Source organism: Dermacentor albipictus, chromosome 9 (assembly GCF_038994185.2).
Source record: "Dermacentor albipictus isolate Rhodes 1998 colony chromosome 9, USDA_Dalb.pri_finalv2, whole genome shotgun sequence".
Taxonomy (NCBI): Eukaryota; Metazoa; Arthropoda; class Arachnida; order Ixodida; family Ixodidae; genus Dermacentor; species Dermacentor albipictus.
In genome coordinates, this window is record NC_091829.1 from 34750372 (window position 1) to 34773158 (window position 22787).

The 22787-nt window shown below is 46.8% G+C and overlaps 1 long non-coding RNA gene and 1 other non-coding gene across 2 annotated transcripts in view; both read left to right on the forward strand.

The window, feature by feature from the left end:
- The window catches only part of LOC135906516 (uncharacterized), a 138873-nt gene that overhangs the window by 17002 nt on the left and 99084 nt on the right, over window positions 1-22787 (forward strand). The window lies entirely within an intron of this gene.
- Window positions 18786-18858, forward strand: TRNAS-UGA (transfer RNA serine (anticodon UGA)). Its single transcript has one exon. It is a non-coding gene; the product is annotated as a tRNA-Ser (tRNA).

A 22787-nucleotide genomic window follows, 5' to 3' on the forward strand; every position in this document is an offset into this window, starting at 1 on the left:
ATGCGTGACTTGACACTGACGTACCGGCGCTGGGATTTCGACGCAATATTCAAAGCAAGGAAGTTCGGTCTTCATTTCCTCCGTTAGTAATCAGCACGTTTCCGCCATAGAAATGAAGACAGGGTTAAAAAATAAACCAGACTTATAAACAGATTTGGCACTGCTCCTTTTCAGTCTCACTCTAGCAGGAAGCTGTTCCTTCGGCGCTCTTAACGTGTTGACTGCGACTTGGTTGACGGCAGTTATTTCCGCTGTGCCGTAGTGCGCAAGCGAGGTCGTCATAGTTATTGCAAATGCTCCCTTTAAGGGAACGTCTCATACTGTATAGTTATACAGTAGTTAGTTATAAGCTGTTTCTTCGGAGCTCTTAACGTGTTGACTGCGAGTTGGTTCACAGCATTTATTTCCGCTGTGCCGTAGTGCGCAAGCGACGTCGTCAAAGTTATTGCATATGCTCCCTTTAAGTGAACGTCTTATATTGTATAGTTATACAGTAGTTAGTTATAAGCTGTTCCTTCGGAGCTCTTAACGTGTTGACTGCGACGTGGTTCACGGCAGTTATTTCCGCTGTGCTGTAGTGCGCAAGCGAGGTCGTTAAGGTTACTGGCTCCCTTTAAGGGAACGTCTTATACTGCATAGTTATACAGTAATTAGCTATAGTTATACTTAAAGGGAGCCTATACGGTGGCTCGACAAATCATTGCTAGAACTCAATGGAGAAAAAAAAATATTGTTGCTTCTGATGTGACGCGTTGTGGGACCGTCTCTCTGCAACTTGACAAAGTTTCAAATGAGCACAACTCCCTAGTGGCTCACCTGTGGGTCACGACGCAGCAGAATTTGACAAATTAGTCATTACGGTAGGCCATAACGCGCAGGAATTGAGGATGAGGGGGAGGAGTGGGAGATGGAGGAGGAAGAAACGTTTGTTTTTGATACAGTATCCCGAGGTAAGCCCCGGTTCTAGTCTAGGTGGGAAGTCTCCTCATTCCAGGAACCCTCTGGCCTTCGCTGCCTCCTTGGCCCTGGCGATGAGGCGTCGTTCTTGTTCCAGGACCTCGGAGAAAAGCTTGGGCTCCCACGTTTCGATGAAATCTTCGCTTTCTTGTCTGGCGACACAGTCTTTCGTTGAAGGTGATGCGTCTTTGTCTAGATACCACGGACACTCTAGGGTCAGGTGCGTCTAAGTTTCCGGTATGCCGCACATTTGGCAGTGACACCCTTGTAGCGTTGGGTAGAGTCTATGCATGAATACTCCGTGGGTGTAAGTGTCACTCTGTAGTCTTCTGAGTGTGGTTTTTTTCTTCTTTTGTGAGCTTTGGGTGAGGTGGTGGTTACACCCCGCGTTACATCCTACGCTACTGTAAGTGTCCATCGATTATGAAGGCGCCCAAAGTGGTCATAACTGATATGTTCTGGATACCTCTCGAATGTGTGTTACCACAAGTTTTTGAACAGGGCTGTTTTCTAAGTTTACCCAAGCATTGTAAAGGGTTCGAGTACCCTGTAAACTGCTCTCGTTTTCGACCGCTTCAGACGCTCAGATAGATGCAGTTATATCTCCTTTACAACTACGAATTTTATTCTATTTTTGCGAAAAATTACTGGAAAGCATATGTTACATTTCTGGGTCTGAGTTCACACAACTTTTAGCGCGTAAGTGCTCTGTCTCATTGGTTGGTTGTCTTCACTAATAACATGTCCGGCATCAAGATTGGCTATCATTTGCTCCTACGATCAATTCTATAGCGCAGCAGCGTTTTTGTCAATGCAGCCCCTAGTTGCTTCCAGCAGGCGAATGAAAAAAAAAGAAACGTCGGTTTAGCCATTGCGGAAGAACTTTAAAAAAATTTTCTTGTTCGTTTCGTCTTGGAAATTTGGCAGATTAATGTTCCTTTTGCGTTGTTGCAAGAATGACTTTGTATGTATATTTAACTTAGATAACGTCCGGGTTATTATTGTTTCTTTAATGAAATATCGCAGAACTGTGCTCAACAAATCTGTATTAATTCTGCTTTATTTTCTTGTTCAATATGACTGTATTTGTACACTAAAAGATTTTCCTTCGGTTAGTATCTCAGATTGTGCGAAAAGGTGCTTTATGCTTTATTAATTTACTTTTTTTTTAGAAGTTGTAGTTGATTGCTCTTGCGTGGTTGCGAAGTGTTTGATAGCTGTAAGGGTTCACTTCGCTGCGCGTAATGGTTTCACCCGCATAGAAATTTAACGCTATGGAGAATCCGGTGACAATATCTGTTTCCCAACAGTTTCCAATACCAACCAGAAAAAGGTTTCGTCCCTGTTTGAAAAATACTTGAATGGGAAAATCGGAGAACTCGAGCTAAATTTTTTCCTTTAACGTGTTATTTCAGGCAGAAACTTTCATAATCGATAGTTTAGAATAACTTTTTGCTGGGTGGGTCGATGCATGGCTATGTTTTGGGAAGAGTTGCGCCTAAACAAAGGACAAACACAGGGAAAAAAAACGAGGTAAACGAAAAGAGCTCCGAAAATCGAGGTGCATGTAATGCAGCAGCACCTTACGCCCGGCATCGAGCCAGGACAAGTGTCAGTTCACGCGCGTGTGTACCAGCATGATCGATGCTTTTGTGTCTTTTTCTCGTTCTCGCCGAGCGAACTGCGTGAGAAATTATTTGAATAAATGGGGAACAAGAAATGGAAACTAACGTTAAGTGACGAAGCGATAAAGGGGGAGGAGAATAGATAGAAAGCGTATACAGAAAGCATTTTAGAGGTCCTTATACTAACAGGGGCCGGTCGAGCGCCTGCAAGGGCAAGTCCGTGTGTATCTCGCTGCATGACTTTATTACGAACGCACCCGTATCACGGTACCTGTAATTACCCGTTCCAGGAAGAGGTAGTGCAGCCACTACTAGCTCACGTCTTATAGCAGTCAACACTGCATGCCGGCAGAGGGAACTAATAGCAGCGCCACCTCGTCAACATTATTGCACTCTATCTTCTCATCGAGATGGCGCAGCTCCTAACGAGCCCCGTCCAGCGCTAACTTGTACGTGCGAGATAACGAAGGAACTGAAAGGCTTTGCTCAGCCGGCTTATAGCTGCTGCAGGAGCGCTCTAAATGAGATTTCTCGGAAGGATCGGGAAAATGATGAAAAAAAAATAAATAAAAGTAAAGCGAGACACAGTAATAACGGTGTGTCGCACGTGTTATACCTGCTTGCCACGTGGCGGGAATAGCGTGTGTGAACGTGTGTGAACGCCACGTGTGTGAACGCCCAAATTCGACGCTCCAGTACGAGGTCGCGCAGGCGCGTTGGATGTTGGCCTCGGGGGATGTCTCATTTGGTCGCCCGTGTAACGACCGTTGTATTACGTGTCGGCTTGAAGGGAAGCTTCGTTTACTTGAGCTTCTTTGCTGTTCTCCTTGTTCTCTGAAGGTGCAGGGACAAAGCACCTCTTCCCGATACGAACGGTGAAAAAATACCCTCCCTTTTAAAGTTTAGAGAGAACGGAGTCGCTGTGCGCACGTGCGAGAGAGAGAGAGAGAGAGGGAGAGAGAGAGAGATAGATAGATAGATAGATAGATAGATAGATAGATAGATAGATAGATAGATAGATAGATAGATAGATAGATAGATAGATAGATAGATAGATAGATAGATAGATAGATAGATAGATAGATAGATAGATACTCCGAGAAGTCATTTTGAAGCCGCGAAATAGGAAGTTATTCCCATATAATACGACTGAAAACCGCCTTTTACTTCTTGCAAGGCGAAGAAAGCACTTCGACACCTAATAACGGCATACAGTAGTCATTATAGAGCTTAATTTTAATTTATAGGAAATATATTTACTTGAACTAGTTTTAGGTGGCACTACATTATATTTATGCGTTCCGTCATGTGTTCGTCACATGTCGATTAAGCACGCTTTACCTATTAACACCCACCCACGCACTCGCACACACACACTCACACACTGGCACACATACACACACACTCGCACACACACACACACACACACTCACACACTGGCACACATACACACACATACGCACGTACACATACGCACAGACACTCGCACACACACACACACACACAAGCGCAAACTCGCGCGCACACATACGCACGTATACTCGCAGACACACACGCACGCATACTCGCAGACACACACATCCGCACACACACACATCCGCACACACACATACGCACAGACACTCGCACACACACGTACGCACACACATCTGCACACATACACACACAGACTCGCACGCACACTCGCACACATACACATACTCGCACATACACGTACACATACGCACACACACTCACAAACATACACACACCCACTCGCACGCACGTGCACACAGGCACACGCACGCACACACACACACACACACACACACACACGCGCACACACACACACACACACACACACACACACACAAACTCGCGCGCACACATACGCACGCATACTCGCAGACACACACATCCGCACACACACACATACGCGCAGACACTCGCACACACACGTACGCACACACATCTGCACACACACACACACACACACACACACAGACTCGCACGCACACTCGCACACATACACATACGCACACACACACACGCACTCGCACACAGGCACACGCACTCGCGCACGCACGCACACATACACACACACACACACACACACACACACACACACACACACACACACACACACACACTTAGAATACATACTAATATTTCTTATGCTTATGCTTAACTTGCAACATTGCAGAAACCGTTATTTACAAGAACAAAATAGTTTCAGTGTCCTTGGTGTCGTCGATGCACTACGGTCTCAGTGTGTGAACGTATACACACACTGCGTGTATACGTTCAATGTGTATGTATGTATGTGTATGTAGTGTGTGTACGTTCAATGTATCACACACATTATAAACAATGTGTGTGACACATTGTTTTATGTGTCAGCGATGAAGCGCCAGTGTGAAAAAAAATGAAGAAACGAAGAGAGCTGCGACAATGTATTCGACTACGAAATAAAAATTGATGTTTTTTTTCCTTTATGGGACGAGAGCAAAAACTAACTATACTTGTGGTAGAAAGAAATAGGATAAAATAGAGACAGGGTAACGCACAATTGGCTTAGCCCAGTAATATATCCATATAGGTATGCAAATAAGCATAGGCTGTACGATTTATGAAGTGCTTAAGCAGTGTCGCGAAAAGATATGCAAATCGGCCCCTAGCCGCTCAAGAAACTGACCTCTTGAGTAATTATTTCATGGTGCGAAAGGGCTTAAAATTCGGTTAGCAATGCAGAAATTTAAGAAAATAAGTGAACTGCTAATATTACAGTACGAAATATATTTACTCTTTCGTTATCTTGTGCCTTTTTACCTGTTTTTGCACGCACGCTTGGTTGTAGAATAGTTTGCCACGAATTGAACAGGAATATGTATCACATTAAGCATTGTTTTTATGTGTTGCATCCGTTACGTGCTTTGTCTAGACTGCTTCTGTTTTACTGTACTGCAGCTGTAAAGGTGTCATGTCGCAGTGATCCAACAGTTTGCCATTAGCCGTGCGCCCCTAAGACAGTTTTGCAAGATTTGCTTTAGTAGGTCGATAAAGCACGGAAAAAAAGAACTAAAGAAAGAAGGTGGTGCAGAACGGATTTGAGAATTCGAAGCTCAGACGCTTAGCAATAAACCTGTGAATCGTAAGTAGGGTAGACTGGAGCAAGTTTATCAATTACTGTCAACGCGGGGAGTATACACAAACACAAACGTATACACAAACAGGACTGATTCCTCTGTTTGGGGTATGTATGTATGTATGTATGTATGTATGTATGTATGTATGTATGTATGTATGTATGTATGTATGTATGTATGTATGTATGTATGTATGTATGTATGTATGTATGTATGTATGTATGTATGTATGTTAGTGGCTCTGCACCTGACCACGAGGTTAAGGGTTCGATTCGCGACCGCTGTGGCCGAATTCCAATGGGAACGAAGACGCCCGTGCGCTCAAATTTAGACACGCGATGGTAGACTAGGTGGCCAAAATCAATCGGGTCCCCACCACTACGGCCTCCCTCATGGCCTACCTTGCAGTGTCTGGGCGTTAAGCATCACAATTTAATTGTGTCTGCCTTGCGCTAGTATGGGTTTGAACAAACTGCACGCACGAATCGACCAAGCAGTTTGTCGTTTACCTACAACTCCGACCTCTCCCTCGGACAGGGCCTAATAGTCCGACAAATGCATCCATCAGGACGTTTCTTTTTTTTTTCAGAGCCCAGCTCTGAAAAAAAGCTTTTTTTTTTCAGAGGCGCTAGTTCCTGCGGCGAGCGTCGGCGTTGTCCTTAGTAACCGAGGGAACGAGCACAGTGAAAGACAAAAGCGAACGCGGAGCGCAGCGGATGATGAAAGATGGTGATAGCGAGGAGAGCGCGAGAAGGAATGCGGAGGAGGAAGAGGGTGATAGCGAGGAGAGCGCGAGAAGGAATGCGGAGGAGGAAGAGGGTGATAGCGAGGAGAGCGCGAGGAGGAATGCGGAGGAGGAAGAGGGTGATAGCGAGGAGAGCGCGAGGAGGAAAGCGGAGGAGGAAGAGGGTGATAGCGAGGAGAGCGCGAGAAGGAATGCGGAGGAGGAAGAGGGTGATAGCGAGGAGAGCGCGAGAAGGAATGCGGAGGAGGAAGAGGGTGATAGCGAGGAGAGCGCGAGGAGGAAAGCGGAGGAGGAAGAGGGTGATAGCGAGGAGAGCGCGAGAAGGAATGCGGAGGAGGAAGAGGGTGATAGCGAGGAGAGCGCGAGGAGGAAAGCGGAGGAGGAAGAGGGCGATAGCGAGGAGAGCGCGAGAAGGAATGCGGAGGAGGAAGAGGGCGATAGCGAGGAGAGCGCGAGGAGGAAAGCGGAGGAGGAAGAGGGTGATAGCGAGGAGAGCGCGAGAAGGAAAGCGGAGGAGGAAGAGGGTGATAGCGAGGAGAGCGCGAGGAGGAAAGCGGAGGAGGAAGAGGGTGATAGCGAGGAGAGCGCGAGGAAGAAGAGGGTGATAGCGAGGAGAGCGCGAGGAGGAAAGCGTAGCGCCGCGCAAGACAAGCTCTGCCAGCGCCCTCTGGAATGTCTACTCTGCGGCGACGTTGGCGTACGTGTTGTCGCCAGGTTAGCGCGCGTCGTCTGGGTGGTCTGTCAACGACGGCTGCTGTGAATCGCGTCCACGCCGTGCTTCCCGCTATCGCCCGATTAGCGAGTCAGTCGCGCCACACTTTGCTCCGTTTTCAACGTTCCCCACGAGACGCATTTGTTCGCGCCTGCCAATGTATCGCGAAATGAAAACGCGTATTGAGCTGCGCTCGAAGTTTCGCATTCGGGAGTATCCTAATCGTCGTTGATTTTTTTTTTCTTTCAGGCAATCTGGCCCGAATAAATGTTCACGCACGCGCCACGCGCAAAGTTCGCGGCCGCGCCGCTAGGTGGCACAGCGTGTCTACCGGGAAGCGCGAAAGCGGATCCCGGCTGCACACTCGCCTCATACATGGCGCACTTCGCCGGTGGCGGTACGGTGTGCCGCTACGTCGATTCAGTGCTAATCGCATTCATGTCGACATTCATCGTGAGATGGTTTCTGCCGGAATTTTCAGTAAGACCCATAAAGTTGCTTCGTTGCGTCTTTCTTAATTCACGCATTCGGTCTCACCTATATGTAAAGCAGCTGCCGCCCCGAGAGTCTTGTCAACGAAAGACAGGTTTTCCGAGCGCGACGACCAGCTTTAATGGATTTAGTGTCACTGTGTTTACTTACTACATGGCCGGTTCCGAAGGGAAGGACGACATTGACAAAGCCACGAATAAGAGGGCTATATGGCGCGCCGGATGTCGGGACCAGTGTTCTGGACTGTCACTCTGCGGGTCACGTGGCGTGCTAGTAATCTCCGGTCGGCGAAAAACAAAGCACGTAGGAGCAAACCGGACCGTCTGAAATGTGCCCTGTGTACCAAACAGGAAACCTAAGCAGACGTCGTTGCCAGTTATCTGGCGACTGCGTTTCACCCTTCCCTTGGTGCCCATTGTGTTATTTTACCAGACCGCTGGTCATCCGCCATACGCGTGACGTGACATGGCCCAACTCCATTCTTTCCTATACATATCAATTAGATTATCAGCTACGCTTGTTTGCTCTCTATTTGAATCGCTGTCTTCCTGTCTCTTACCGTTGCGCCTGTCATTTTTTGAAGAAAATTCCTTCCTTGGCGAGTTACCGCCACTTTTTCGTACCGGGTATGTCTGCTTCTAGCAGCTAGCATATTTCGTGGGCCGATCTCGAGCACAGTGCAGTCTTAAAATGGGACAGAACTGACGGGGATGACGACGTTGCTGATGTTGATGGCGACTATGATGATGATGACAGTGATCGTTATTAAAATTGTCAGCAATATTAGATTATGAATGTGATGATTATGATAATAATAATGATAATAAAACATCGGTGGATACACTTAGGACTGCTCACGTTGAGAGAGAGAGAGAGAGAGAGAGAGTTTATTTGAAAGAAGGCAGAGCGGTCGGCCCGAGCTAACGCCATGCTAACGCGCTCTAGCCTGCTACGTGTGGGAATGCGAAAACATTATACTAGTCACTTTGGTGAAACTGTGCGAAGAGTAAAAAAAATGCTCAAATTGACATCGAATTTCTCAGCGTCTTGCATAGCAAACGTCTTGCAAACGCCGCTGGCGCCCAGCGAAGCATAGCCGGAACGCGCGGAGTGATACAATTTGGAGACCGCACTACTTGCGTAGCTTCCACAGCGTTGCACCTGATGTACGAAACGGAGTATAGTTGACGTCTGTGAAGCGTTGTCGCTGCAGCGTGGCTCTCACAATAAGTTATCGTCCTGGTCGAGTTGTGGGTGAGGATTGGGTGTATGAACTGCGGAATGGGATTCGACCTTTAGCTGACGTCTGTGAAACGTTGTCGCTACAGCATGGCTCTCACAATAAATTATACAGCTAATACACCAAATTCCCACCCACAACTAACCCAGGAAGGCATTGTTTTATTGTGATAGCAATTATATAGATCCTCCAAGCAAATTTTCGCCGTTGTCATCACTGTCGGTGTCGCCGCGGTGTTCTATATATATATATATATATATATATATATATATATATATATATATATATATATATATATATATATATATATATATATATATATATACACAGGTATTGTAAGCTATATGCTCATTCATGCCGTATATGCATATTGCTACAGTGTTCAATCATTAAAGTTGCTCGTACCAGATCTTACGTTCCTGACGAAATTATTCATCAGAGCTTTGAGAATTGCAGGCCACAAGCACAACATTCTCAGAGCATGCCTTTTATGTTAAGCCTTCTCAGACTCAGCGTCTTGCACAATCCGGCATCCTGTCTTCCGTATATGCAAAAGCTCACGCAACCCTTTTTATGGTGTGCGGGTCACCGTCTTCGTCTCCAATCACGCGCTTGTGATGCCAAGTGGCATCGCTGTGATCCGCGTTTCCATTTCTTGGCCAATCCCACATATGTTGGGTAGGAGCCACATACGGGACAGGAAACAGCAACAACAACAACGACGACAACAACAACACTCGACGCCAGATCACGAGTGTATGACGTGAGGGGTACCACCGCCATCATGTCACAGAAGGAACGCCGTGCAAGTGTACAACGAGCACGACGACATGCGTGGGAATAGCTAAGCGAAAATATTTTACCAAAGCGACAACAATGCTTTCGCATTGCCACACGCAAGCAATCTGAAGTGTCTCTGTCGATTTTTATGCGAAGCATATTACGAGAGCTCAACCCAGCTCCTCAGGCGCGGCGGTGTCGCCTTCAATACCACGTGACACCGTGATGTCACGACAGAGGAGAAACGGGGGTCCAACTCGCGCCGTCGCTTGCGGCGGTATATAAGTAGCTGCGCTTGCCTCTGCTAGACACTCACGAGGTGAGATGACTCCTGGAGACAGAGCTGCTCGTTGGAATGGGAAGCGAAGGTTGCGGCGTGCTACAGAGACTGATTTTCTAGGTGGCTTTGGCTCAACTCTTGCAAGATGGGCTGGGTGGGAATCGAACCAGGGTCTCCGGAGTGTGAGACGGAGACGCTACCACTCAGCCACGAGTACGATGCTTCAAAGCGGTACAAAAGCGCCTCTAGTGAATGCGGTGTTGCCTTACAAACGAGCTGTTTCTGAGGCTCAGGCATGCGTCGCTTGCTCAGGCGCACATTTCGTTGCCGCGCCGAACGCTGCGTTGCTCGACGCTCACCGCGTCCAATGCGGGGCGCGTAGTCGCTGCGCCGTAGCCCATTGTCTTACACCCCTTGGCGGGTCGACGGGAACGCTGTCGCGTTCCACTCTTGAAGGCGAAGCAGAGTAACGCATGAGTTGTTTCTTTGTCTAGCCGAACCAAATATAGCCAAGCAACAGCAGTTCACCAGGCTAAAGAGTGGTTCAACAACTAAAATAAAGGCTAGTATGCTTCGCATCCTGGGCTTAACCTTAGCTAAGCCACATCCATTTTTTTTTCTTTATGCACTCATTTTACGCACACATTGCGTGGAGCCACCTCCTCCCGATTGGCTGCACCGTCACGTGGGCATTGACGCAGACACTAGGCACACCTTTAGTCAACGAGAACCATGAAGCCGTCTTGGCGTTGCTGAAGAGTGCGTCTCGTACCTCGGAGCCGGGGTTCGATTCCCACCCAGATGGAATTTAACCAAGCTTTCTTTTGAAAGCCGTAAGTTTACTTTGTTCACAGGAACCTCCCTGAGAAATGTGATGTCGATCCGAGCATTTTGTGACGTGTTTTTGCACTGTCGGTCGTTTTTGGTACCATCTTTCGGTCATGCCGACTACGCCGACGGATTTTCGCCTAAGGGGGCATATAATGCTCTCGCATTAAAATTATTTCCATTTTCCTATTAGCACCTTCCCGATTCCGTACACAGTGACGCTGATGTTCAATGGTCTGCCTCTCTTCTAGTAATCCTGGAACTAGGCCGGGCCGAGTAAGTACTAGCTAGGCATATAGTGATAGAATACCGTCCGAGGAGTTCAAATACAAACCTCAGTGCTATCGCTGTTAATCTGCTAATTCTTTTAATGATATAGCTTCAAGCCTATGACGATGCTATATTTTGTGACATTAGATTAAAGGATCATACGCAAGCGCGAAGTGTCTTACCCTCACTTCTAGATTTCGTGATTGTCCTTAACAATGAACAGATATTGAGCGGAAAATAAACATCATATGCGGAGCAAATGTGCGAGCTCTCTCAGATCACTTATGTAGGCAGCGTTTGCTTAGTTGGCTCCATAAGCAGCGCGTCCACGTCTTGGGTCTGTTCCGAAGGGCGCTATACTTCCCGCACCTGCTATTTGCAAATTTTTAATATGGCTGGGCTGTAGCACTGCTTGTTTCAAATTGTAATGTCATCCCGCCAATAGGATGCTCCCAACATCCGTGACGTCACGAAAACACGTTTGAGTAAGGCTGACGTTCCCGGCCGTATTTTGTACGTTGATATTCTCGGACCTAGGCAGCGGGCTCAACCCGGCCCGCAGCTGAAACAGCATTACGGCAGAAACTCCCTAGCAAGATTTTTTTTCTTTTTTGGTAATCCGGCGTATCAGACGCCCTTGACACGCCGGCTAACGCGCGTGTGTTGACAGACCGGGGGGGGGGGGGGGTGCCTTGGCTTTGACCTTGTACACAGTGTTCCTTTACTCTCAATTCGACAAGCTAACAGATTTTCCCCCGTTTCCGCGTCCTCCCGCCTCACACCCTCTCCCCTTTAGAAGAACCCCACCTATATATACTGTGGCGAGGAAAGCATATGTCGCTTTGAGGAAGACAAATCCACTTGTCGAAACGTTGGCTCGTGCATTCACCTTGTTCAAGTTTTGCTCATCGTCTTGAATTTCCATCTCCCGCATTCCCCGTCTTTTCTCTAGTAAGATTTGTCACTTAGTGTGTAAGCTTTCTTTTCAGTCGCTCGTCTTGCACACATACGTATCTGACGTATCCGAACGCGTCTGGTCGTATGATGGCGACGTTTGGTGGCACACGCTGTCGCTCCAGCACGGCTCTCACAATAAATTGTCTTCCTTGGCGGGTTGGGGGTGAGAACTGGGTGTACGAACTGTGGAACGGGATTCAACCTCTAGTAGACGTCGATGAAACTTTCTCGCTCTAGCTCTCACACTCGCTCTCATAATAAATTGTCTTCCTGGGCGAGTTGGGGTTGAATATTGGGTGTATGAACTGTAGAGAATGGGATTCAACCTCTAGTTGGCGTCGATGAAACGTTGTCGCTCCAGCAGGACTCACAATAAATTGTCTTCCTTGGCGAGTTGAGGGTGAGAATTGGGTGTATGAACTGTGGAATGGAGTTCGACCTCTATACTCCGTTTCATACATGAGCTGCAACGCTGTGGAGGCTAGAGATACTTTTTGCACTGGCTGCGTTCGCACTTACAAACATTTCGGTGTCTTTGGACGTATATTTGTGAAAGTGTTTCTTGTATAAGCTCAGTTCTGAATGAAAATAAGAATTTACCCTTAGAAGCAGGCAAACCATGCGCTCATTGGGCTGCTAACACGTTGTTTTATATCAATTTTCTTTTTGTTGTTTTTCATTTGCATCCCAGTCGCAGCCGTTGCCCATGCATGCTCGCGCGAGCAAACGCCGCTGGTGCCGCTGGCGCCCAGCGAAGCATAGCCGGAACGCGCGGAGTGATACAATTCGGAGACCGCACTACTTGCGTAGCTTCCACGGCCTTGCACCTGATGTACGAAACGGAGTATAGTTGACGTCTGTGAAGCGTTATCGCTGCAGCGTGGCTCTCACAATAAATTATCGTCCTGGGCGAGTTGGGGGTGGGAATTGGTTGTACGAACTGTGGAATGGGGTTCGACCTTTAGTTGACGTCTGTGAAATGTCACTACAGCAGGGCTCTCACAATAAATTATACAGCTAATACACCGAATTCCCACCCCCATCTGGCCCAGGAAGGCATTGTTTCATTGTGATAGCAATTATATAAATCCTCCAAGCCCATTTTCGCCGTTGTCATTACTGTCGGTGCCGACGTCGCCGTTGTGTTCTACGTATATTCAGGTATATGTAAGCTATATGCTTATTCGTGCCATATATGCATATTGCTACACTGTTCAATCATTAAAGTAGCTCACACCAGATCTTACGTTCCTGACGAAATTATTCCTCAGAGCTTTGAGAATGGCAGGCCACAAACAAACGTCACGGAACAACATTCTCAGAGCACGCCTTTTATCTTAAACCTTCTCAGACTATTAAATAATAAAAGTGCGATGCAATATATCGGCGCTCAAACCGGAAAATGATGTAATTTTACTTTCGCGGCTCTTTACGGGCAGCCTAATGGCATCTGTACAATGCCGTTACATGTACTGCACGGCGTTTTAAACCTCTTAAGGGTGCCAGAAATTTCGGCGCACCCGCGTATGTCTCGTTCGCATTCGTTTAACCCGCGCATAGTTAGAACGCCGTCCGAGAAGGTCAAGCGCAGCGCTAAAAGTCGCCATCGCAGATGGCAGTCGGTGATTCACCCTTCGGGCGAAGCTGCCAATTTTTTCATTGACTTCATCTAGAGGTTCAATCGCCTTTCAACTTCTTTTTTTTTGTGCAATTCCTCCCTGCATTACATTTAGCTACCTTAGCTACTTTGTGATCATAGGAGTTTCAGTGCCTTAGGTCAGCACTGATAGAATGCAATGACTATACTTTCATTAAGAAGGATGGCGATAAACTACGGGTCACGTGCTTAGAGTACATACTCAAAGCTTTTCTTATTCATCCGGAAATCGCCTTTTCAACATCATTGACCTCTGTGACTACTTGGCCTAGGTGTCCATTATTGAGCAAGCAGTCAGAGGGGACCCGGCTAGCTCAAATTGATTGTATACACAGCGACGTATCGCGTGGTCGAGCAAAAAAAATCTTTTGATGCCGCACTGAGCACGCTAACGTGCATGCAAACGCGCAGGCCGGCGCGAATTAGCATGGTGAATCGGTTAGCCGCCAAAATGCGAGTTTGAACCGTCGCGGTGAAATGAGCTCAACGGTACTTTTGTTAGGTCCGAAACACCGGGGAAATAGCGATGTTTGGCATAAAGACCTACGTAGCCCTTTGCAGTCATTTCGGGGCACTAAAACGCCCAGAGGTAAATGCGGAGACGCGCGCGGCGGCCGAGGCAAATAAGAATTCGACCGGTGGTTACGTCTTGTATACGAACGGCAACCTGTCGTTTTTCTGCTGAGGAATGAGAGATGGGTTAGCGTTCTCTGTCCGTGGAGATTTGAGGGCGTGTGCGTTGAGCCCTACACACGCACGCACGCACGTAGGCACGCACGCAAACACGAGATGAATAAAGATAGAAAGGAATAAGGCTCTCCTGTGCGCTTTTCGCGCACCGCATACAATGACTCATTCACGCAACAATTATTACGCAAAGAGGCGTGCATGCATGCCGGGCGGAATCCGCATGCGGCAATCAAACCGTATCCTCTGGTCGACGGGTCCGAAGCCACGTGATGAACAACACGCGCGACTGGATCTCCGGCGCGACTCGGACCTTGATGGCAGCGCACGTTGGAAGAACTAATCAGCGTTGTGTACCGTTTGCCTCGTTGGTGAAGGTGGTTTGCACCCAATCGCTGACATGTGAAAGCGCCGCCCGCCGCGTAAGCGGCACCCGGCATCCGTTGACGTAGCAGCGCCATCGGCATTACACTCACACTTGTTATGATTAGTTCTGTGTAGGTCTTCCACATCTCGTATTTGTGGGGTATGTATGTATGTATGTATGTATGTATGTATGTATGTATGTATGTATGTATGTATGTATGTATGTATGTATGTATGTATGTATGTATGTATGTATGTATGTATGTATGCACGTATGTATGTATGTATGTATGTATGTATGTATGTATGTATGTGCGCGCGTGTATATGCGTGTGCGTGCGTGTGCGTGTGTTCAGGTCGACGACGGCTAGGTCTTGCTCGAAGCACTCAGTAACGGGAACGGGTTGCATGTCCCAGAGAAGAAATGAGAACCCACCATTTCTGCTCTGCTAATCCTTCTGTGACGCTTCCATTTGGTAGGCGCCGCGAACGGCGCGTTGAGGGGCATATGACATACGATCTCTTATCGTTCTCTTCCTGAGAGATGGGTGCGGCCCTTATGATAACTTTAATTCGCTGCAATGTACGGAGTTGTTGAGGCGGAGTATGTCGAGAAACACAGTGAGTGCATAGCAGAATTCTGAAAGCCCCCCGCGACTAGTTATCACGGTGGTAATCAATGCCCACAGGATGATTTTTGTAAAACGATCGCCGCAGGCAGATGGCTATTCGCGCCGATGTGAAACTCTGCAGGAACCGCATAGTCGTAGACATGGTGTACGTATTCGGGTACTTCACCTTTTCTGGCTTTTTGTCTTGAGGGAACATTTTGTATTACGCGCATCTAAAGACAAGAGTAAAAAAACACATAGACAAGAAATCCGTCGGTGCGTTTGGTAATGAATCGGTGGGTTTTTTCACGAACTGTCAAACGCTCAATGTGTTGTAAGCTTCGTGTGGTTCTTTCGACATCTCATTTCGCAGTCGTAATGGTGTGAAATATGCCCACAAATTATTAGAACACTGTTTTTTGGGCGACCCTAGGCAGGCCCTATTCATTAGGCAGCAGGCTCAAAAAATGGAGCGCCGAGGCTTAACCTCCGCGTGAGGCGACGGATGGACATTCGTAAAATTTCAGGAAGGGCCACATTTATGTGCGGCAGGAAGTCGACAAATCACGTAATTACATTGGTGAGACTCGCGTTTCTGAAAATAATTTTTTAGCAATGTGGGATTTTTTTCTTTGTTTTTTTTACCACAAGAATTATCAGACCAGAAAGGGCTAAACGTATAAAAATAGGAGGAAATCTAGGTGTACGTACTAGCGAATGGTGTGTGAGAGCTAATAAATAAATAAATAAATTTCGCCGCAGTTGGATCATACGTGAAGTTGGAAGGAACAGTGCGCTCTTCAGTAGGAACCCCATCGTGTACACTGATCAGTTTAATTTCGAATTAAGTGGCGAAAGCGCGCGAAAGATTGATTTTGATTGATTGATTTTTCTTTGACTTGTGTGCTCCACAGACATTGTTGGTCGGTCGCACGCCGTAGTGATAGCCGTAGGTGTGCGTCACGAAACACCGAGGCCCATAAATAATTACCTAATTCGCGTCGAAGGTACACAGCGGGCAGGGCGAGCCCAGAAGCAGCCGGCGCGAAGGGCATTCTCAACATTTCCGACGGCCCTTCAGGTAAACTCCTGCGGACTTCAGTGATCCTTGTAAATGCTTCAGCGTGAGCTATACGTTTAGTCTGTAAATCGTTCTGTGTTTCTTAGGGGGCCTTCGCTCTCCGTTGGCATTGCTTCTGTATGTGCCTACCGATAGTTTGTGTATATTAGCTCTTTGTTTTCTTATATTTCGTGCGATTAGCATTTCTTTTAGCAACTTTACCCACATTGCGCCATGTACGGTGTTTGTCCGTATCCAGCCTTTTTTTTTCGGTCACACCAAGTGGAGTCGCTGGATACGTGCCCCTGGGCATGTGCCCGAATAGACACCTTGAACTACTGGTTACAGTAGGTATGCGAACACGTGTGACACTAGGTGTGCGAACACTCTTGACCATTCCCTCCAGAATGAGTAAGTGTAACTGGGTAAGTGCCCGAATGAACAAAACACAATGAGAGCCAAGAAGGGAAGAAGTCTGCAACAGAAAATTGAAAGAAGTCAGCTACCGAGACTTAAAAAAAGAAGTCGGCATCAAAAAACAGCCGAGTGGGGAGAAAGGCGCAAAGTTGAACGGAGCGAAAAACCAGAGCGTGCATCGAGAGTGGAGCGTTGACCTGCTGAGAAGCGCGGATGACGTCGGCAACAGAAAACTGAAGCAGTCGGTCGCACAAATGTGAACGATTCGGCAGTGAGGTGCGGCGCTAGGCTGCTTTGATGCTAATCGCATTAACCGCGACATTAATCGTGACGTGGGTTCTGTAGAAATTCTTTTTTTTTCCTAGAGAAATTGTAGAAGATGACGTAGTCTACACCGAGATAGATAGATAGATAGATAGATAGATAGATAGATAGATAGATAGATAGATAGATAGATAGATAGATAGATAGATAGATAGATAGATAGATAGATAGATAGATAGATAGATAGATAGATAGATAGATAGATAGATAGATAGATAGATAGATAGATAGATAGATAGATAGATAGATAGATAGATAGATAGATAGATAGATAGATAGATAGATAGATAGATAGATAGATAGATAGATAGATAGATAGATAGATAGATAGATAGATAGATAGATAGATAGATAGATATGAGGATAAAAGGAGATGGTCATGGTAAATTCATCTCTGCACGAAAAAAAGAGGACGTTAGCCGCTCGCACGCGCAGCAGTACCAATCGGATGAAAAATCGAGGGCCGGGAAGAAATCTGCGGGGAGGATTGCGTGACAAAAGAAACTGTCGCAGGGTTCCCACAGAGCGCGCAACTTCGGCCTCAAGTTGGCGCGCTAACTCGATGCACATTTTCAGATTAACGCAGGAGGAAGTCGAAAGACGCGCAATCACTCTTACGAGCGAGCGAGCACGAACGCTAGAAAAAATGAAGGAGACGAAAGTAGCAGGTTCAGCATTCATAGTGCGACGACTCGCTTTCCGTTCTCTTCCATCTGTTCTCCCGCGTTCCTGAGCCGAGGAAGCGGGGTACCCGGAAAAGAGCCGTCCCTCGTCGCCCTTCTCCCAGCAGCGAACACAATGCCCCAGGAAGAAAACGAACGCGTAATATTCAATCCCTACACAGCACCGTCCGATTCCCCGAGCTGCGCTGTCAGATGCGTCAGGCGTACGCTTGCAGAATCCTCCGCCGGCGGTGGTCTTGTCCGCTAACTTGCGCGGCCTGGAGTAAGACGAGCTGATCTCGAGGAAATGAAAAAAAAAAGAACGGGAAGCCCGCGCGGTGCCACTGCTGTCGACTTCTCCCGTGTCGCTGTTCCGCTGTCCTTAGCGGAGTCGCCGCTGCGGAAATGACGCAAACGGACACCCGTATCCCGAAACAGGAGATGGAAGAATGAGGTGGCCGAAGGGCCGGGACTAGGACGAAGCCGACAAATGAGACTAGCCGCTTTATTCTTGAATTACGACTGTGTGTTCTTCAGACTATATATATATATATATATATATATATATATATATATATATATATATATATATATATATATATATATATGTAAACGAGAAGAAAGGGGGTTAACCGAGGGACCCGATATTTATTAGTCATATAATGAGAAGCTAACAAACACTGACACCAAGTACAACACAGGGGAAATTGCATGTGCTTAATAAATGAAATAAAGTAATGATAAATTAATGGAAATTAAAGTGGATGAAAAAACAACTTGCCGCAGGTGGGAACCGAACCCACAACCTTCGCATGTCGCGTGCGATGCTCTACCAATTGAGCTACCGCGGCGGCGTTTCCCCATCCACTTTCTTGGGTATTTATGTGTACTAGTAGAACCCTGGGAGTGTTAGCCAGCGCCCCCACACACAGACCTTGGCGGCGGACGTGGAACGTCTTTTTTACACAAGAAAGTGGATGGGGAAACGCCGCCGCGGTAGCTCAATTGGTAGAGCATCGCACGTGACATGCGAAGGTTGTGGGTTCGGTTCCCACCTGCGGCAAGTTGTTTTTTCATCCACTTTAATTTCCATTAATTTATCATTACTTTATTTCATTTATTAAGCACATGCAATTTCCCCTATGTTGTACTTGGTGTCAGTGTTTGTTGGCTTCTCATTATATGACTAATAAATATCGGGTCCCTCGGTTAACCCCCTTTCTTCTCGTTTATCACTTAACGAGGGTCTCGAATCCGGCAACATTGATGCCTTCAGGTAGCATATGTGGGTTTATTGACCAGTTGCCGTCACCCGAAAAGATCACGTTCTCGTGACGCCTGCGGCAAAAAAGACGTTCCACGTCCGCCGCCAAGGTCTGTGTGTGGGGGCGCTGGCTAACACTCCCAGGGTTCTACTAGTACACATAAATACCCAAGAAAGTGGATGGGGAAACGCCGCCGAGGTAGCTCAATTGGTAGAGCATCGCACGCGACATGCGAAGGTTCTGGGTTCGGTTCCCACCTGCGGCAAGTTGTTTTTTCATCCACTTTAATTTCCATTAATTTAACATTACTTTATTTCATTTATTAAGCACATGCAATTTTCCCTATGTTGTACTTGGTGTCAGTGTTTGTTGGCTTCTCATTATATGACTAATAAATATCGGGTCCCTCGGTTAACCCCCTTTCTTCTCGTTTATCACTTAACGAGGGTCTCGAATCCGGCAACATTGATGCCTTCAGGTAGCATATGTGGGTTTATTGACCAGTTGCCTTCAACCGAAAAGATCACGTTCTCGTGACGCCTGCGGCAAAAAAGACGTTCCACGTCCGCCGCCAAGGTCTGTGTGTGCGGGCGCTGGCTAACACTCCCAGGGTTCTACTAGTACACATAAATACCCAAGAAAGTGGATGGGGAAACGCCGCCGCGGTAGCTCAATTGGTAGAGCATCGCACGCGACATGCGAAGGTTGTGGGTTCGGTTCCCACCTGCGGCAAGTTGTTTTTTCATCCACTTTAATTTCCATTAATTTATCATTACTTTATTTCATTTATTAAGCACATGCAATTTCCCCTATGTTGTACTTGGTGTCAGTGTTTGTTGGCTTCTCATTATATGACTATATATATATATATATATATATATATATATATATATAACTGTGTGTGTGTGTGGAAAGAGAGAGAGTTGATGGAGAGGGAGGAGTGATAGTTGTCGGGGGCTACTCCCCCCCCCCCCCCCCTCGAATATAAATTTCTGGCTACACCACTGGGGCACAGGACTCCACTCTTTGAAGTTTGCCTTCCGAACAGTGGTGCAGGCGTACTGTCCTGTTTTGTACTCACGTGAAAATTTCTCGCCATTAACCCAGCAGTTTTCGGCACGAAACCTCACTTGTGAAAGTTCATTTTCCCAGGAGTTACGGAGCTGCACTATTCTGTTTTGTCTTCACAGGCAAAAATTCTGCGCCCGGAACCTGACTTATTGAAGGTTATCATCCCAGCAATTACATAAGCATACTGTTCTGTTTTGTCTTCAGATGAGAAGCTGCGGAAACAGAACTTCGCTCACTGAAATTTATCCTCCCAGCAGGGATGTAGCTATGCTCTTGTACACTAATTTCACTCGGGACAGCTTGACTATCTCGTTACGGCGCCTTAGACATGCTTAGTCCGTTCTCGTCGTATTGCTTCCAATCACGACGACGCCTTAATATAGTGACTACTGTTCGAATGGGTTTCAGCCTTAATACAGGTTGAAAGGGTTAAGGTCGTGTTCATGTTATCTATTCGAACCTCCATCTTCTTGATTCATAAGCGCTGTAACCTGAAAGCTCCGAGGGTAGCACACCTATGAACCGGCCGATAAACATAGTGGCTGGCTGATCGACATAGTCTTAGTAGTGACTATAAACATTTCACTAAGGAGTAAAAGGGAGAACTTCATAATTGCTTCAGCTTAATTTCTTTACTTTTATTATGAGAGACGTCGAAATGAGAACTGACTGTGTGGTGGCAACGGTTGGGCCGTCCCAATAAAGTGTAACGCACGGGATAGAAATGAAGTAGCCGGACGTCGATTTCTTAAAGGCCGTTTCTCGAGGCAAGCACTACTCACTTTTCATCTTGTAGGTTCCTTAACTCCATCTGGGTTAATATTTCGGAACAATAAACTTCGCCATTGGGGATTCCGTTAGTGATTCAAACGAGCCCTTTAATATTTATATTTCGATGCAAGATAGATATGGCGGATTCAGGGTCGGCCGCCTTCTCCCATGTCTATCACTGCCCTCTCGTCAAATCATATTGTTTTGCTTGTGTTTGCTTAGTCGCTTTTGGTAAAGTATGCAGCAGTCACACATTCCCTTCCTCAAATAAAAAGAAAATTACTCGGCATTCCGTTCTGTCAGCGTCGTTTTGCGAACTGAAACGTTGCCAGCGCCAGCAACAAAGCTTTTCGGCTGTTCGCGTTCTTTTTTTTCTTTTTCTCATCCCTGTTGACACCCGCGTTTTTCGTGGCGACGTTGCCCGAACACGGTTAGGTGATACGGTATCCGGAGGCTGGGGGGGGGGAGGCCTCGGATAGGAACGCCGCAACGGTTTGGACAACAGGCGCCAACTCCGTGTAGCGGAGAAAGATAACGCGAAGGAAGCACAAAACTTGCGCGCCTATAAGAGACGCAAGACGGCGCTGAATGCGTTTCCCTTGTTGCGTGCTCTCTTTGCGAGTGTGCAAAGTGGGCGCGAAGTTCCGGCACGAGCCATTGTCTGGAGCTTCCTCGTTGGAATCGATGCGACTACCGAATGCGCCGCCTGCATTATTCTCGTCTCTGGAAGGGCCATTACCGCATCGGTTTAGCGCCGGAGTATGGTGAACCCTTCGAGCTTCTTTCTTCCTTCCGACATCTTTCCGTCCATTTATTCTGCATCACACTATGGGGTTGACAACCAGAACCCGCACACTCCGGCTAATCTTGTGTTTCTCCTCCCAGAAAAGCCTTCCTTAGAAGGATGGCCGCATACTACGTGGAACACCAATGCGTCTCGGGAGTGAAGGTTTGGGGGAACGAATGTGTGTGTGTGTGTGTGTGTGTGTGTGTATATATATATATATATATATATATATATATATATATATATATATATATATATATATATATATATATATATTCTTTTTTTTTTTGAAGCGAGAGTCAATTTCGACACTTCGAGCAAGTGAAGGTGTCTCAGGCACACGTTGGTTTCAGTGCGTTCCTTAAATGTCACCTGTTTTGCTTATCGTCTTGAATTTCCATCTCCCGCCTTCCCCATGTTTTACCTGTTACATTATAGTCATTTCTGGAATGATTTAGAAGTTACGAGATTAACTGCAAAGTAGAAATCTTGCCGTATCTAGCGTTAGGATGTGATGTATTTCAAGTCGTGGTTTCCACAGCCACGGAGTTTCGTACTAAAATCACCGGAGGAAATTCCGGCGCTGCGATCGCTCCGCTATTGTAGCAGTGACTGGCACGTACGTGGATCTGTCTAATTTTCTTGTACTTGTGGCTTCAAACGTTGTCGTAACGCTATTTGTAACGTTTTGGCTTCCTAGCTTCCGAGCACTCGTATAGTTTTACACACGCAGCGAGGTAATTAGTATCTGTACACATGCGTAACGATTGTGAATAGTGGCGTTTACAGCGCAGTGTTTTGAGAAAAATGACCAGTTTGCGAAGTCACAAAGCCGTTTGAAGCCAGAAGTGCGAAGTTTAGGCAAGTCCATTTACCTCCCATCACTTTACTATCTGGCCGAACCGCCATACTTGCGGCTCCCGTAGACCGTAGCGCCACAATTCCCTCTGGTAATTTTTCTCGGAAACTCTATGCTCACAGCGGGTAACGCCATCTTCTCGAGATTTTTTAAAAGCATGTATTTGGTTCTGTGCATTTGAATGCGTGAACAGCATTGCTTCTACGTTTTGCTATCTCGTGCTTCTTTGATGAGTTTTT